Raw genomic sequence first — 17,605 nt, 5'->3', positions numbered from 1 at the left:
TATTAACAGGTTCAACCCAGCATAGGTTGAAAAGCAATAACCCCTGATCATGCTAATAATTACATACCATTGAAGTCATATTTTAGAATTGTAGTATTATAGATAGAGATAGAGCTGGAAGGGATTTTTTTAATAGTATTTTTTCCCCAGATACATGCAAAAATAGTTTACAACATTTACCTTTGCAAAACCTTGTGTTAATTTATAATTGATCTGCTTGAATATATTTATAACAAAGAAGCTATGCAAAATTTAATTGTAATGTATAAAAAAAAGAGTATGCAAATAAACTTAGAATTGGTATAACTTCTCCCTCTGAGGCTATTGATTGCCAGGGCCATACATACTTCCCAGATAGACATAGAGAGGAGACAATGTTGAAGTGCCAAACAGCCTTTCTTTATTGGTAATCTCAGCAGGGTTTTGGTAATCTCAGCAGGGGTTAGCAGAAGCAAGAGCAGGTGTATGTATGTGTATGTGCATCTCTGTCTCTCCCTCTCTCTCCATCCCCGAATCCTTCTACATTTCTGCCTCCCTCTACTTCTCTCCATATCCTTCTCTGCCTATGGCAAAGCTGGCCATTTATATTTACTCTCCCCTAGAATTACCCTGTATCTAGCCCTTCAGCACTGTGTAGGTGGATCCCCAGAAGGGAGACACCTGGAGTTAGTGCTGCGTTTTAAGAAAACATCTAGCACACCTGTAAGACAAGCTCCTGCCTCAAGGGCCAGGCCCACTTCTACCTCCTGGGTCCACCCCACCAGCTGACACAGCATACAGGGCAATTCTCAGAAGGAAAGTCCCTAACATATCCCCCTTTCTGTTTAGCGGGTCCCGCTTATAAAACGAGCTTTGATATTAAAAATATATTTATATATAAAACATAGGCTTAGAGTTAAAAAAGGGTATAAAGATGCAATAAAGGAGATGAGAAGGGAAGTATGTTCAAGATTCATCCGTGGCAAAGGGACGAAGGTCATCTTCTATATCTTCTTCAGGCTGACAAGGGGAATAATGCTGACCCTACCCAAAGGGGTCCGGACTGAAGAGAGGAGATGAGTGACTTGTAGGCAGCAGCATCCTGTACCAAATGTCAAGATCAGGTCTAAGGTGATTTCAGGTTGGCCAATGGTTGGTAATTCTGGAATCCTGAAATCCAGTGACCTTCCCCATCAGAACCTGCAAGACATAAATATCCCGGCCCTCTCCAAAGTACTAAGGTAGGACCTTGCCAGTGTCCTTCCTCGTCCTTTCAAAAGACTTTTTGAATGTTTTCTGGTGTTTAAAGCACTGTTTTAAGCCTTTATCCACAACCACCCGTCTGGCTCTCTAACTTATAGATGATCCCAGGTAAACTTACATCCTGACCATTATGCTTTCCTATCTTCCCGACTCTCAACGAGGCTGTTGAACCTGGCAATCCCCACTTGGAACCTCCCTGAGGGACGGGTTACACCCTGTAAGTGTTAACTGCCTCTTTCTTCCACTACAATGGGGCCCATGTTCTTTCCGGAGAGCCATCAAACACGCCAGATCCTTGCTTCCTGGTTCCCTCCTGTAACATACGTCCTAATTCTGTCTGTAAATCTACTTCTTTCCCCACTGCCCCTTTCTGTGATGTCACATCTGTTTTTTGCTTGCTCTATCAGTCTTGGGGTCTCGCCTCCCTTCCCATGATCGGACCAGCCGAACTCATGAGGTCCCTGGCCAATCCCGTCCCTGTTCTTCAGGTGCCATTTGTAACCTCCCACTCTGAGGGGTTACTGATTGCCAGGGCCATACAAACTAGTCTTTCCCTACAGACATGGAGACTGGAAGATGTTAAAGTGCCAAACAGCCTTTCTTTATTGGTAATCTCAGCAGGGATTAACAGGAGCAAGAGCAATCTCTCTCTCTGCATCCCTGAATCCCTCTACTTCTCTGCCTCTCTCTTCTCTCCGCATCCTTCTTTGCCTATGGTGAAGCTGGCCATTTATATTAACTCTCCCCTGGGATTACCCGTGTCTAGCCCACTCAGCACTGTGTAGGCGGATCTGCAGAAGGGAGACATCTGGAGTTAGTGCTGCATCCTAAGAAAAGATCTAACACCTGTAAGACACAGCCTCCTGCCTCAGAGGCCAAGCTCCCTTCTACCTCCCGAGTCCAGCTGACATGGCCTACATGGCAATTCTCAGAAGGAAAGTCTCTAACAAATTGGCCTTTGTAAAATAACTGAAAAGATGTTCTTTTTTCCGCCTTACTGGGGATAGAAGCCTAGTTCATAACTATGGAACAGAGTTCTTGTGAAAGCTAACCATTCAAAGATCAAACTTCAGTGATTGCCTCTAAATTTTTTTAGCACTATGTGACATCAAACCCGGGCATATTGCCTTCTTATATTTGCGATTAACAATAATGATGATAGTCAGCATTCACAGAATGTTTTAAGTTTGTAAATTACTTTACAAATATTATTTTGTTTTATTCTCACATTAACTCTGGGAGGTAGATACTGAATCAGACAAAAATTAAGTGACTTGCCCAGAGCCACACAGTTAATAAGTGTCTAATCCAAGATTGTAATTTATGTCTTCCTGGCTCCAGATCAGGTCCTCTATTCATTGAGCCACCTAGCTGCTTCTGATAAATTAGAGAGAAGAAGAAGAAAAAAAATTCTGAAAAGCTTAATACAAATAAAATCAGAAAAATTTTATTCAGAGGAAGTTCAGGAGGCAGTGTTGTACAGTGGAAAGAGCACTGATTATGTAATCAAAAGAAAAGGGTTCAAATTCTTCTGCTCACTACCTGTGTTATTCAGTTTTATTCAACTTTTTCATTACTCTGTGAACCATGAAGTTTTCCTGGAAAGGATACTGAAGTAGTTTGCCATCTTTTTCTCTGGCTCATTTTGCAGATGAGGCAAACAGGGTTAAGAGACTTGCCCAGAGTCACTCAGATACTTAGTGTCTGTGGCCTGATTTGAAGCCAGGTCTAAGCCCAGCCACCTAGCAGCCTCCATCACTGCCTGTGTGTCATTGGGCAATTCATTTAACTTTCCTAGTCCTCAATGTTTTCAACTGTAAAGTGAGGATATACTGGAGGGTTTCTGAAGTCCTTTCCAATTCTAGCTCTCTGAGCATAGGATGTCTCAAAAAGCATACTAGGGAGACAGTATGGTGCAGTGGAAAGAGCACTGGCTTTGTTGTCAGAGGACCCCTGGTCATTTTACAACTTTGCTCCTTACTCCCTATTGTAACCTTGGGAAAATTATGATTTCTCTGGGATTTAAGTTCCTCTTCTGTGAAATGAAGTAATTAGTTTAATTGATCTCCTTGAAAATTCAGTTCTGCAGAATTAGTGCTATATATAATCTGATACAATCACTCTCCTCCTTACTTACCTATATGACTCTCAGTAAATAGTTACTTAGAACCAGAGAACTAAGGATTAAAAGGGAACCCAGAGATCTCTCAATTATTTTGGGGGGAGACAATGTGGTAAAGTTAAAGCTAGAAGTCAGAGACGGTAGATAGTAGAGAGATACTTTCTATTCAAGAACGGTAATGATGCAGGCATAGCCCCTTTAAGATTCCTTTTCTGATCCCCAACCCCCTTTTGGACTGACCTTTGATTTACAAGATCTGGTCAAAACCACCCTTTTGTATTCCAAAGGGAGAGATCCATCTGAACTAACTTGGGCAGTACCCAGCCCCCATCCTAATGATCTGCTCAGGTTTCCCAACCCCCACCTGGTGGGTTCTGGCCCTGAGGAATCAACTTGGGCTCCACCCATATGCCCCTTCAAGCAAATAAAAGAGCCAAGCTGGAATCACCTCTTGGCAGAGGGTGGAAACATGCAAGCACCATGCTTTGCATCACAGACTGTCTGTCTGCCACTTTTGATGCATTTCTTCCTCTATCTAATACCTCTTACTAACCAGACTTTAACCTTACTTTCAAACCCTACAATAATCCCTTTTTTTTAATCAATCTAGGTTTTCGGGCCTGTAAATTAATTTATAGGGGACTCTCGTGCTACCTCTAGACCTCATTTAACTCCATATCCTTGCGCTGAATCCAAAGGGGTTACAGGGGAGCTCCATTTGACTTCCTGTACCCCAAACCTGCCACTAGACCTCAATTAACCCTAATTTTATTTAGATATCCCTTATCTAGACCTCAACATTTGGTTATACCTCATCAGTACCATCTATAGGGCAGAGCTATATACAATAATAAAGAAGCCCTTGTATTCTCACCCATGTCAGGAATCTCTATAACTACACATACTCTCATGTTTTTGCAATCTATCTCTAGAAGGTAAGGCTATATCTTTAACTTAAGTCATTATGGATGGAACACTGGGGTCTTCTGTTCAGATGTCTTTCTGCTTTTAATTCTGGGCAAATTATATTACCCTGTTCTAGCCCTTTTCTACCAACCTTTTACAGAAACAGAACTAGCAAGAGCTCAAAGAGAGATAATTCAGATTGATTGTATGAGACATAATCTCCTTTGGCAGCCTTTTTGGCTGGGATAAGTAGCCAAGAGTAAGACAGACTCCCTTTCCCAGCACACTGGCTGGTTACACCAGTATTTATACTACTTGGAGGGAGGAGAAATTCCAGGGCTCAGATTTGCCCTGTCCCCTAGGACTGCCCTTAGACTCGGGCTCACCGTATATCCAAAGGCTCCCCTGCTCAAGTACCTGACTTTCCTAGGCATACTGACTTAGTTACTCTTTCCCATACAATCCCTGAATAAATCTTTCAAAATTCAAAGTAGATATACATCTCTAATTTCCCATAAGCCCCATTTGTTAAGCAACCAATGTACTTTTATTTGTGCCAACTTCTCTCAGTCAACCTTCAGTCTACATTCCCTTAAGCCAAACATCTCTACATTCCCACATTCCAATCAGAACTCTTATCATAGCAAATTATCTCTTGCTCTCCCGGGACATTTTCTAAAGATCATTCCCATGCCTGGAATGTACTTCCTCCTCACTTCCATTTCATGGAATCCCTCTTTTCTTGCAAGATGCATCTCAGATATTACCTTTTATACAAAACCTTTATAGATCTCCCCAACTGCTAGTGCCTCCCTCATTACCAACCCTGTATTTATTTGCTATTTATTCTATATGTGCTTATATATGGTTTTTGTCTTCCTTGATAGAATATCAGTTCCCTGAGAATAGGGATTTTATTTTTATATATGTATTCCTAGCTACCAGCACAGTCTGTCGAACACAGTAGGCATTTACTAAATGCTTATTGATTGCTTACAATCAACAATTGGTTGTTGATTGGTTACAGTGACTAACAACTGCTTTGAGGTTGCTTCCTGATTTTTAAATAGGCCTGGGGATTAGTAAGCACTAGCTCCCTGCTCCTTAGTCTTGCATACACCTGCTTATCAATCTATCTTGGCCCTATAGCATCACCAGCTCATGAAATATCTGCCACTGTTAATTATTCTCATTGTGAAAGAAGATGAATATTGGTAGATAATAAGTGTAATATAAATATAAAAGATTCAAAGAATAAAACTCTAGAAATGCAAATTCAAATATCAATGGGCAAGATGAAACTAAACAGCGAATGAAAAATTAAATTGGACAATATCCTCCTTATTATTTCCAATATATTCCATCCCTCCAATCATTCCTTGACACTATTGCCAAAGTAACATTCTGAAAAGTAAAATTCCCAAACTAAGAATATCAACGGAAGCAACAAATGACAGAGTAAATTAAGTCAATAGATTTAAGATAGATAAATGAGAGGAAAAAAGATCTCAAAGACTTTTCTGAGTAGAAAAGATAATAAACAGAATTGTAACAGATCAAATTATGTAATAATTATAAAACAGTAATAATAATAGCTAATCTTTATATAGCATTGACAATGTTTGGCATGTAATGAATGTTATATAAAGGTTAGCTATTTGTATAACTATTATAATTATATATATGAATATAAAAAAGCAAAAGTAACTGATATAAATTGTTACACTATGAAGTGAGCAGAAACAGGAGAACAATTTATACTATGATACTAGCATTATAAAAATTAATAGTTTTGAAAGACCGAGATGATTGGCTCAACGATCAGCTTTGAAAACAGAGGACCAAAGATGAAGGCTTCCCACCCTCAGAGAGAGGTGATGAACCGATATGCAAAATGAGAGGGGAAGATGGCTTCAATCTAGGTTATAGCAGATCCCAGATCCCTTGCAAACATAGCATCAGACTTAGAGATGCCCCATCCCATCAAGCAATAGAATTACCTCACTCAACAAAGGAATCCATAGAGGGAATTCCAGAGTCCTACAGAGATTCTGGGATAGACAAGTTAGATCAGATCAATGGAGGGAGCTGTAACTGATATTGTAATAGAGTCATTTCTGCCTAAACATTTAGGCCTTAGGCAATTTATAGTATGGCCCAATACATAAAAACTTCTTCCAGGTCCCATATAGAACAGAGGAAGAAAGGAAGACTCCGGGAAAATCTCCCACAGACCTTCCCGAGCATTTGTAGTTCTCATTATTTTCTATTTGAAGGCAGCCTCCAAGTAGAGTTGAAGCTAATACAATCCTCAGAGCAATTATCCACATTTGCTACAGGCCAGTTCTACGGCTTTCTTTAGTGTAGTTATACCCACTTTTGCTCAGAAAGTGACCAAAAACTTTGGTTTGGGACCACAGCTGACATGTAGAGTTACTTACGTGACTTAAATCCAAATGGATTTAAGGGAGCAGAGCCATGTAAGGTCATCAGTCTTATTTTCTCCTCCAGAGTAATTAGAGTTCAGTGGCAAGATATAACATGGCAGGCAATGACCCAGCAACTCTAACATAAGTAGAGTGAGAAAGGGATAAAGCTAGAATGCTACTACAAACAAACAAGTCTTCACATTGAACAAGAATATTGCATGGGCAAAAGCAGCAATTCATTGGCACCTCCTACTAGTTTCCATAGGATGGTCTCCCTGCTATTGCTTTTCTTTGTATCCCTTTGTATAGCATCTGGCACATAGTAGGTGCTTAAATAAATATTTGTTGGCTGATTCTGCCTTCCACTTTAGACTGTGACTACTGTAAAATATGTTTCTATTTTTCCTCTTGCCTTTTTGATTTGGTATTCAGGCAAATTCTGGCTTTAGCTGGCATGGTGATTTTAATCTCTCTACTTATGTCAGTCAGCATGCATTTGTTAAGTACATACTATATGCCAGACACTCATAAGTGCTGGGGATACAAGGAAAGCAAAAATAGTTCTTGCCCTCGAGAAGCTTACATTCCATTGAGAGATAAAATGTGTAATAAGATGAACTAGTCATACAGAACAGATGAAAGGGGAGCTCCTAGTAGCTGGAAAACTGAGAAAAGTCTCCTCCTTCTGAGGGTGCATTTTAAGCTGAGCCTTGAAGGAAGCCTGAAGGAAGATTTCTCAAAGTCAGAGATGAGGTAGGAGAGCATTTCAAACATGGCTGATAGCCAATTCAAGATCACAGAGATAGGAGATGGAGTATTACCGATTCAGAACATACAGAAAGCCAGTATGGATAGATTATAAAACGGTGGGTAAGAAAATATGCAGAAGAAGATTGGAAATAATAGGGGACCCAGCTGTGAAAAGACTTAATTGCCAATTTATATTTGAACCCAGCGGCAATAGAGCCACTGGAGTTTATTGAATAGGAAGTGAAGGGTGACACAGTCAGACTCATATATTAAAACAATCACTTTGGCAGATATATGATGGATGGATTGACCTGGGGAGAGAATAGAGGCAGGAAGACCAATAAGGATGCCAGAGCAGTAATCCAGGCTGAAGATGATGAGGGCCTGAACCACAGTTGTAACTGTGTAAGTAGAGAGAGGGGACTTTAAGGGGAACAAACCAAGATTTGACAATTGACTTGATATATGGGGAGAGTGACAACAAGGATGATAAATGCATAAGATTTTAGGAAAATATTGAGGTTGTGTCACAATCTGAACCACCCATGGACTAATGTTCCCAAAGGTCTTTCTCTCATTCCCACTTGAGTGGCAAAGTGACACAGTGGATAGAATACTAAACCTGTATTAAGGAGTATCTGAATTCTAATCCAATCTCAGATATTTACTAGTTGTGTGACCCTAAGAAAATCACTGAATCACTGTCTGGTTCAGTTTCCTCATCTTTAAAATGGGGCTGATCATAGCACCTAACTCCCAGGGTTGTTGTGAGAGCCAAATGAATCAATAATTGTAAAGTACATAGTGTAAATGCTAGCTATTATTATTGTTGTTATTATTACTCTTAGTTCTTGTGAATCTGTTCAGCAATTAGATCTAAGTACAAAGAGTAGGCTCTTTGGAGCGTACATCCTACCATACAACTAAATATAACTTGGTGATTGTATGTGGGAGTGAAGGTCTAGAGAGATGTACATTCAAAGGGCTGTGTCCTCATTGTCCAGTCCCTGCTCCATTACATGTGAAATAAGAAAGTTGAATTAAAGGGCCTTTGAGATCTCTTTCAAATTCTCTGATTCTAAATATAACCCACAGTGATTTTGCAATAGTGTTCTACAGAAAAACTTCTTGATTCCTCGGAATAATTCAAGGTGTTCCTACCTCAAATTTCTGAAGCAACAGACACAGTTCTGTGCCAAGTATCTGCAAAATGGAATTGCCAAACACACTTGTCTTCACCTGATTTGAATTGAAGCAATTTGTGGTTTGGAACTTTAGCTGAATTGTTACCATTTGACATCAAGGAAATAGTTCAGTTAAAAGGGTTATACAAATTACCAGCGATGCCCTTTAGTGGATTTTTGGAGAAGAATGAATGATGACTTCTCTGGTTTCTTTAGTCAACATATTCTCCCATGTTAAGTATTAATCTTTGCTCACTTTTACAAAATAGAGTCTTTGGAATACTGAATCAGAACTCCAGAGCTGGACCAGAATCAGGATTGTTAGGCTAGGAGTAAAGTAGACCAGGTTCAAATCCCTGCCTTTTGACATTTACTAACTATATGATCCAAACTCTTTATGTCTGAGGCTATATTGAAGACTTATCTACTAAGACATAGAATAATTATCCTATACCTGGTTAAATATTACCACATTAGGAGTTTCCTATGTTAATGAATTATAGGTTCTCAGGTTTAGGTTTGAAAGGGACCTAAGGAATTTTTCATAAGTGCTCTGGACCCATGAGTATATGGAAGCTTATCTACTAAGGTCTCAGTTGTGCTATAGATTGTAAGAAATTCTATTATGACCTTATCCTTGTCTGAAGTCTTTGGTTTTATTTGAATCAGAGATGTAATTTTTTTTTTTTTAGGTAACAATCAATTTCAAAGAGGAATTTCAATTTCTTAAAACTAAGAAAAGAGAGGTTGACTAGTATGTGATAACCAAATTAAGAGGAGAAATGTCCTTTGGTTACTCCAATTAACAGTGGTCTTTTGATCAGTCCATTAAGAGCAATCTCAGCTTTTATTCCCCAAAAACCTCAGGTAGTAGTTTCCCTCTGCCCATCAAAGAAGTACCTGGTTCTTTTCTCCTTTGCTTGACTCCTGTTACTGAATTAGTTATTGAGTAATCCAGCCCTATTGTAGAGGTAGAAACTAACCTTTCCTTCTCCATGATAAAAGTTTGATTCTCTCTAACAAAGCTGTCCCTCTAAGTTATGAAAAAACAAACCAACTTCAAACCATCATGAATTTTCATATTTACATATTCATATATTAGTTTAGTCTTTGGTCGGAGACAGCTAGAGGATACAATGGATAGACTTGACCAAAAGTCCTAAAGACCCCAAATTCAAATGTGGCTTCAGACACTTATTTTGGCCACATTTGCTTCAGTTTCCAAATGTGGAATAATAACAGTTCTCTTGGGATTTTCATCAGGATCAAATGAAATAATATTTGTAAATTGTTTAGCACATAGTAGCCTACATCAGGGTTTCTTAAAAACTTTCCACTTGTGACCCCTTTTCTCCTGAGGAATTTTTATATTATTCCAAGTATATAGGTATATAAAATAAGCACATAAATCAAATATTTACTGAGAATTAATCTTAATTTTTTGATCCCCTCACATTCATTTATAAGACCCCATATGGGGTCATGACCCACAATTTGAGAAACTAGGGGCTATATATTAAGTACAATGTAAGTACCTATTCCCTTCTACCTAAAAACTGTTGAGATGCATATATAATTGTGGTCTTGGAACCTAGGTCATGTAAGTCTAGAGTACACAGATGTCTATATGATATCATTATGGAGAAGATAAATTCTGAGAGAATATTTATTTGGGATAGTTTTTCCATGGTACCACCAATCAGATGAATCTTCTCTAGGACCACCTGGAAATGACTGGGAGAAGTGGAGGCTACATTTCTTGATGAGCTCACCAGAGCCACCAGGTGAAAGAAATGTCACTTCTCTGGCCACCATATCTCTTGAAATGGAGTTACCTGGTGTTTTTAGGATTAATAATGTAATAATGAGATAATTTGGTAAAAGGTATTACCCTCTAGTGGTGATGCTTGGGTATAATATTAGGCTTTTTACATCTTATGCATTTCTGTTTACCATACTTTTCTTTTTGCTTCTTATAATTACTTACTACTAATCATTCATTCATTCATTCATTCAACAAGTGTTTTAAATGCTTGGTTATGGGCCAGGCACTGTTTTAAGTGTCAAATATACAGAAACAAAACATTTCCTGTCTTGCATCCTTTAAGTCAAAGATATAGTCCCTGAATCAATGACTTACCTTATCTTGGGGAAAACAAAGATAAGTAAATACAAAAATATACACATTTAATATAAATTTAAAATATATGCTACCCATGTAAGACAACCCCATAGATTGCCTAAATGTGGTTTTTGAGAGATATTGATGGGTATCTTTGTAATCTTTTCCTCCCCTCTTCTAGAAACACTTTGATTCCAGCCTTGAGAAAAACATGAGGTAAACTATAAGTGTGGCTGCTGCCCTGTTTTCTTATCTCTGAGATGGGTACTAGATACAATTGTACCTATCTGCCCCTTAAATATTGTTTGTCTAGGTGAACAATAGGTTAAAAACAAAAAAGCACTGCCCTGAATACAATCTCTTGAGAGGAGGGTTGTCCAATAGTATGTGGTAACCAATAAACAGGTATTGATTATATCACACTAAAGAAAACATTAATAGTTTTACTTGTTGGGATCGGGACATCCTTTTTAATCAGTACTGATAGCTCTACTTTAACTGCATATATTCCAACACACAATATTCTGTGAGAGATTTTTGCCTTTAATTTTTCTAGTCAATATTCCCCTTTCAGCAGCAGACATTAGGACAAATAGAGTGACTAAAGACTGCCACCTTCTGGTTACATGTGGAAAGAAAGAAAGAGAAATGGCTGTATAAAGAACTAGTCAGACACTAGAATAATAGAATCATGAGATTTTTGAGCTTGGATTCTTCTCAGCTTTGTCACAATGCAGAACTCAGAAATCAGAAGATTTGGTTCAAATTCTGCCTCAGACACTTACTAGCTGTATGACCATGGACAAGTCATTTAACCTTTAATTGAGTTCAATTTCTTTATCTGTAAAATAGGAATAATAACACCTATCTCTTGGAGCTGTTCTGAAGATCAAATGAATATTTATATTTGTAAATTAAATTTGTCAAGTCCTTGTCAAAGGACTTGGCTTGTTAAATGCTTATTTACCCTCTCCTTTTCTTTTCCCTTCCTTCCTTCCTTCCTTCCTTCCTTCCTTCCTTCCTTCCTTTCTTTCTTTTTTTCTTTCTTTCTTTCTTTCTTTCTTTCTTTCTTTCTTTCTTTCTTTCTTTCTTTCTTTCTTTCTTTCTTTCTTTCTTTCTTTCTTTCTTTCTTTCTTTCTTTCTTTCTTTCTTTCTTTCTTTCTTTCTTTCTTTCTTTCTTTCTTTCTTCCTTCCTTCCTTCCTTCTTTTCTTCCTTCCTTCTTTTCTTCCTTCCTTTCTTCCTTCCTTTCCTCCCTCCTTATATACTTTAGTTACTCCAATTAAGAGTAGTCTTTTCTTCCTTTCTCTTTCCTTACTTCTGTTCATCCCTTCCTCTTTCCTCCTTTTCTTCCTTCACTCCCATTCTTTCCTTTCCTTTCTCTTTCCTTCCATTCTTCCTCTCTTTTCCTTCTTCCCTTCTTTACTCCCTCCCTCCCATAAATCCTTCTCCCCTCCTCCTCCCCCTCTCCTTCTTCCTCTCCCCTCCTCCCCCCCTCCCCTTCTCCCTGTCCCTCCCCCTCTCCTCCTCTCCTCCCCCTTTTCCCCTCCCTCTTCCCCCTCTCCTCCTTCTCCCCTCTCCCCCCTCCCCTTCCCCCCTCCTCTTCTCCTTCTTCCTCTCCCTTTCCCCCTCCCCCTCCCCCTCTACTCCTCCTTCTTCCTCTCTCCTCTCCTTCTCCCTCTCCCCCTCCCCCTTCCCCCTCCCCTCCTCCCCTCTCCCCTCCCCCCCCCTCTATCTCTCTGTCTCTGTCTCTCTCTCTCTCTTCCTCCTTCCCTTTTACTTTCCTACCATGGGCAAATCACTTGACACTTTTCTATCTCAGTTTTCTCAACTATAAAATGGTAGTAATAAAATATCTATATATCACAGGGTTGTTGTGAGGTTTGAACTAAATAATATATATAGCGTATTTTGCAATCTTTAAACCTCATATAATCAAATGAATTATATTAGTCATTAATTAATCTCATTAATACAATACAAATTAAAGCAATACATTCATTTTTCCCCTATCCTGTGTGACACTTCTCCTCCCAAAAGATCACCATGGAGGCCCACCCCAAATGTTGATAGCCTTCTTTCCTTTCTTCTGACACTCTAAAGTACCAAGGGAGTGAATGAGATGAGGTGAGATCTTTCAAGACAGTTGTGAAAATCGAGTAAGGCTTCATCTACTTCAGAGTTCGAGTAGGCCTGAAGGACTCTGAAGGGCATTGCCTTCCCCCTCCTATGACATCTCCCTATTTCATCCAAATATGGGCAACTATGTACTTATTGGTCAAGTTCAATTTCATGGGTAGATCTCACGTTTAGAATGTAAGACTCTCAGCCAATGAGGATGAGAGTCAGTGGTGGGAGGGGGCGTTTTGCGTTAGGGATTAAAGGCGCTGTCCTGCCCACAGGAGGCGCTTCCTCTCTTTGATTGTCTGCTCCAAGGGTGGGACGCCCTTCTCTCGAGGATGTACAATAAACTTTGCTTTTCTCTAGAGCTCTCTCCAGCTTTTTTATTAAATGGTGACCCCTCACCATTTCCATACCATATAGGAGCCTTCTGGTTGTTCACCAGCAATTCCTTCTCTCTTGTCATATGATCAGTCCATCTTCTTCTGGCAAGCAACTCCTTTCTTTACTTCTACTCTCACAAGTTATATCTGGTAGTCTAATCACATCTATCTTGCATTTTTTCCATTGTCCTCTGTGTGGTACACACGTTTAATTTTTCATAGAAGAGTGGTGTTTGATGCCATATAATAGCACTAGTAAAGTATTAGTATTGGAAAAAAAAAGCCTTTGTTCTTTTTTATTTAAAATATTTTTCCCCAGTTACATTCAAAACAACTTTTTTACATTTGTTTTTAAGAACACCCACAATTAGGAAACCACATGTGAAGTTATGCAAAACATTTCTATAAAAGTCAAGTTGTGAGAAAAAAAAAATATAAATCTCTCACCCTAATGAAAATAAAAACAATCATAAAAATTAAGTTAAAAATAAAGAAAAAGAGAGAAATAGAGAATGTTTTCATCTGTATTCAGATACAATCAGTTCCTTCTTTGGATATGGATAGAATTTTTCATCAGTCCTTCAGAGTAGTTGTGGAGGATTACATTGCTGAGAATGACAAAGTCATTTAGAGCTGGCCATCTCAAAACATTGCTATTATTTTGTAGACAGTATATTTCACTTTGTTCATGAGACTTTCCAGATCTTTTTCTTTTTTTGAGAGCATCTTGCTCATTATTTTTCAGAGAACAATAACATTTTATCACAAACACATACCACAGTTTATTGAACCATCCCCCAACTGATGGACATCCTCAATTTCCTTTTTTTTTTTTTTTTGCCCTGTGAAGAGAGCTGCTATGTATATTTTTTGTATATATAAGTCATTTTCCTTTTTTTTTTTTTTTTTTTTTTAATCTTCCTGTTTTTTTTTTTTCCAAATCTCTCTTGGTTTTCATGCCCTAGTAGTGGTGTTTTAGGTCAAAGGATATGCATGATTTTGTAGCCCTTTGGGCACAGATTGTATCTTTTGATCATTTATCAATTGGGGCGTGGAAGTCCTTGTTTTTAATGGGAATCCTGGAATCAATAAATGAGCTTGGTAAGTTCTGAAAGTAATACAATTCACTTTCCTTCTTCTGTTCAGCTCTGGGTTGTCTGTACTTTCTGTCCTATGTGTTATACACACATATACTATTATACAAGTCCTTTTACAATGTTCATCCAAAAATATGTTGAAATTTAGCAATAGATATTCTTTATCCACTTGGTTTTTCCTGTGTGAATGAAGCCAGACTTTTTTTGAGTGATTATAGATCTTTTCTATCAATGTTCTGAAGCTTGATACAATCAGCACAATGCTATTCACAAAGAACAGCATTTGTAAAACTTTACCATCAACAGGAAATCTTTCTCTCTGATCAGGATTCTACACTTTTTTATTTACCTTTGGTATCATTCCAAGCTTTCAATACGATAAGAATTATCTTTGCTTCTGGAAAGGACACTTACCATCTTTTTAACTCCCTAGACCAAAACTTCCTTCCCTAGTTATCATCCCTCAAAAGTGTTGTATCCTCCCATGAAAAGTATGGTCCTTCTGGGCAGGAATATTTGTATTTGTAGCCAAGGTGTCTAACATAGATCTTTGTAGGTTCTTAAAAATGTGTTTTCACTCATTTATTTACAGATGAAAGATACTAGCCATTGAAAACTGAGGCTGAATAGCTGGGATATCTTTATATAAGGAATTAAACTTATTCATTTTATGTACTTGTAAAGCCAGAGCTGGCCCTGGGCAAAACTGAAATCTAAGTGATGTTTACATTTGGCCCCTCCTCATCTGTTTGTTTTTTTTTTTTTTTCCTATTCACTTCCAGGTCTCCCTCCCCCTCTCCCCCTCCCCCTCCCCCTCTCCTTCTTCCTTTCCCTCTCCCCTTCCCCTCCCCTTCTCCCCTTCCTCCTTCCCCCTCTCCCTCCCCTTGTCCTTTTTCCCAGAGACTAACCCCTTGACTCCCTCTCCTAACCTCACCTAATCCAGCCTTGTTCTAAAATGCATTGGGAAGCCAGGCAGCAAGAAGACCCCTCACTATGGGATTTTGGGGAGGCCCTTCCTCGTGTCTTTTCTTCTCACATCCACTCTTGGTCAAGGCCACCCAGAACCTATCTGAGATATTTAAATGTGGACAAACATAGATGAGAGGGGATCACCAACTCTATAGCTTTTGCTGGAAAAAAAACAAAAACAAAAAACCCAATAGGGTTTATGTCCTGAAGCTGTTTCCTAAATTCCTCTAGAGCTTTCTATCAGGTCCTGCTCTAGTAGTACCTGGCACTCTCATCTGACCTTCTAATATAACCTGAGGACCGCTGGGCCTTGCTATGTTGGGAGCAGCAGCCTTAGAACTTTTTTCCCTTGCCATTGACTTGGCAGCTGAACTTTGGTGTTTTGTGTCTCCTCCAGTGAGAGTTAGAGCAGGAACTGAATAGCTTTTTCTATTTGTATTTAGAGTGCTTAGCATGGTCCTCTGCATATAGAAAATTGCTTAATAAGTTTTTTTCTATTTATTTGTTCATTTTGTTGCAAGGAATGAAGAGCTGGAAAAATTCCATGAAGAACTGGGCAAGATCTTCAAATTAAGACAATTTATCCTTTGGTACCAGGACTTCAATTCTAAAGTAAGCACAGAGTAAGATGGTGAAAATTAAAGAAAAAATACAGTTCTTGATAAAATTAAGGCCAAAAGTCTTTCTGCTTATCAATTATTTGATATTTATGGTATATTAGACATGACATTGAGAAGGGCTGCAGAAGAAATAATGAACATGGCATCTGTAGTCCTAGAGTTTATCCAGATAACAAATAGCAGAGTCAAAAGTATCTGGGAAGTGTCCATTAAATCTGTCACTTTCAAACAATATTTGTTAAATAATAGTGGCTCAGATTTATAGAGTGTTTTCATCATTGAGATAGTTAGCATGAGTATTATTAGTTCTATTTTTGCCAAGGCTCTTAGATCTTCCTGCTGTCATAGTCTGCCTGCCATCACACAATTAATGAGCATCTGAGCCAGTTTTTGAAGCCATGATATTTGAATTAAGTTAGGAATCAATGTCTTAGGCTATCCTGCTGGTATGGAGTGCTTAATATGAGAGAGCCATTAATTAAAACACAACAAAACAAAACACTTTATTCTCCACTTTCACTCCCACCATTTTCTTTTAAAGAGAATAGACAGTGTTGGAAAAAGGAAAGGAGTTTAGAACTCTCTTCTCCAGATTACTGCCCTTTCCTTCACTTTGGAGAATTAGAAAGGATGCAATAGATGGAGATTACCTAATATTTAATTATTGTCAGTTGAATTTTTAATTAATTGTAATTTTCATACCTCTGCATAAGTTGTATCCAAATCATGGAAAAGTACCTATCATTGATGTTTAAGGCTCTTTGCCAATTGGCTTTCAACATAATTAAAGTGCATCATATCATGTTACTTCCAACTCATAATTTTTATTCAGCTAAGGAAACATCATTCCCAAAGATTTGCTTTCCCAGTGCTACTTGTTTCTTCTCTTTAACACACCTAAAAAGGAGTACTACATGCTTCAATGGGGAAGAGCTTTAAAAACCAAACAGATTTTATATTTGATCTTGGATGTAATAGAGAACCTTGGGAGTTATTGAAGGTGTGCATGTGTGTGCACATGTACATATGTATATATATATATATATATATAAATATATTCATATGTGTGTGTATGATGGTCAAGCATATCTTTAGGAATTGCCCTTTAGGAAGCACTTAATAAATGTTCCATTGTTCTACCTGTATGCATGTATGTATGTATTGATCCATTTATTTATCTATCCTCATTAGAACTAAGTCTAAAAAGATACTAGGGATTCTGTCCATTTCTTCCTGTGCAACAAGAAATTCGGTTCTGCAGACATATATTGTACCTAGGATATACTATAAGATACTTAACATGTATGGGAATGCCTGCCATCCAGGGGAGGGGGGTAGAGGGAAGGAGGGGAAAAATTCAGAACAGAAGGGAGTACAAGGGATAATGTTGTAAAACATTACCCATGCATATGTACTGTCAAAAAAATTATAATTATAAAATTAATAAAAAAAATAAAAAAATAAAGTATCAAAAAAAAAAATATATACTGGGGATTCTGAACCCGAAAGGAGAATGCGCCATGAATTTGGAGAATGGTTTTGGAAATGGTAAAATGGAAGAGTGAATTTGCCTTTTTTGGACTAAACTTATAATTGCTTTAAAATTTCTAAGGCGCGATCTCCCTCTACCACAGAAGATCGTCATTTTCTCAGCAACTTATA

Source organism: Sminthopsis crassicaudata, chromosome 5 (genome assembly GCF_048593235.1).
Source record: "Sminthopsis crassicaudata isolate SCR6 chromosome 5, ASM4859323v1, whole genome shotgun sequence".
In the NCBI taxonomy this organism is placed as follows: Eukaryota; Metazoa; Chordata; class Mammalia; order Dasyuromorphia; family Dasyuridae; genus Sminthopsis; species Sminthopsis crassicaudata.
This window is presented reverse-complemented; position numbering follows the sequence as displayed.